Source organism: Daktulosphaira vitifoliae, unplaced genomic scaffold, assembly GCF_025091365.1.
Source record: "Daktulosphaira vitifoliae isolate Bord-2020 unplaced genomic scaffold, ASM2509136v1 Scaffold_2, whole genome shotgun sequence".
Taxonomy (NCBI): Eukaryota; Metazoa; Arthropoda; class Insecta; order Hemiptera; family Phylloxeridae; genus Daktulosphaira; species Daktulosphaira vitifoliae.
In genome coordinates this window covers 41,340,754-41,342,305 of record NW_026099573.1, presented here as the reverse complement: position 1 = coordinate 41,342,305, position 1,552 = coordinate 41,340,754, and the positions used below count along the sequence as shown (strand labels likewise).

At 31.7% G+C, this 1,552-nt stretch overlaps 1 protein-coding gene across 1 annotated transcript in view; it reads right to left on the bottom strand.

The window, feature by feature from the left end:
* The window catches only part of LOC126899364 (phosphoglycerate mutase 1-like), a 7,208-nt gene that overhangs the window by 1,557 nt on the left and 4,099 nt on the right, over positions 1–1,552 (bottom strand). The window lies entirely within an intron of this gene.

The window sequence follows — 1,552 nt, the reverse complement described above, 5'->3', positions numbered from 1 at the left end:
TGACTCCTTCAATCTTCTCGCATCCAGTCCAACTGGAGAATTTACATATATTCTTATTCCGACAGTATGACCACCTTGTCATTCAAGATTACGTGGAGATCTTATATGTACCACGTAAAGGAAAAGACAATCCTTTCTAATTCACTTGTTTTCAAAATAAAAAACCAGGTACATCTCTCACTAGATTGACCGCACACACTTTCAAAACTTTTTGTAACATCCTATCAGCATATATGCGATGATAACACTTACACTATAGCCAACGTTTCTCTTTAATGCGCGAACACATACACAGCTTTTTCATCTTTTCCCGAAACTTTTCTATTAGTTACTTCACACAGAATACTAGCTCCATCGTTAACTTACCAGGCATAAATCCGAATTACTTTTAGATACCGATGTCTCATTTCTTATACTCTTATCTATTACCTTATCCTAAATGTTCATACTATGACATATAAACTTTTTGCCTCTATAATTTCCACACTCCTGTATGTCACCTTTACCTTTAAATATCGGCACCGCAATACTATTCCTCCATTTATTTAGAATTTTCCCTTCTAATAGGATTTTATTTAAAAACTCCTTCAACCACCTTATGCCAACACCGCCTAATATTTTCCATACTTCATCTGATCCTACTGCTTTATTCTTTTCCATCGAGGCCACAGCCTACCATACTTCTTTCTCATTTTTTTCTTACTATATATGATTTTTTGAACATCCTCATCCCACCACCAGGTTTCTTTGTTATCTGACATTCTATTCCTACTCTCACCAACAATCTCCTTTGTTGTATTTTTTATGCAACTAGCAAATCTATTCTACATATCATTTATGTCTTCCTCAACATTCCACAACGTCTTCTCTTTTATCGTCTTAACAAACTCTTTTTCAATTTCCACCACTGGATCTTCGATTTTTCCTACGTGTTCCTTTTATTTTTGTATATTCTCTTTCCGGTACCCCACAACTCCATAACCACCAGTCTGTGTTGTGCAGTTACACTCTCACCTGGTATAACTTTACAATAGTTTACTCGCTTTATGCTCTCTCTTCCACATAAAATAATTAATCTGTGAGCTATTGCTACCACTCCTGTAAGTTATATTTTATTTATTTTAAATTATAAACGGGTAAAAAAAATCCTTTAAGATAATGCGATAGAATAAATACAACAATTTCTTAGTTGATATAAATTAAATGAAAAAATACAATTTTAACTAAATACTGCTCAGATTTAAAATAAACAATTGGAAATAAACAAATTACAATACACAATTAGATAATGCATTATAAATATACGACTTGAAGGCATCACGAGACATAGATAAAAAATCAACAAAGTTTAAATCTTTATTAACTAACAAAAGGACTCGAGCAAAATATGATGCTGAGCTATAATTAATGGTAAAGAAAGTAATATAAAATGGTTTAATTTGATTTATTTTGTTATGAATACTTAACTTAATTTTAATATTGTCCCACAATTGTAATAACAGATAATCATAAATTGAATTGTAATTGAGGTCGGCCTAAAAGAATGTGTTTA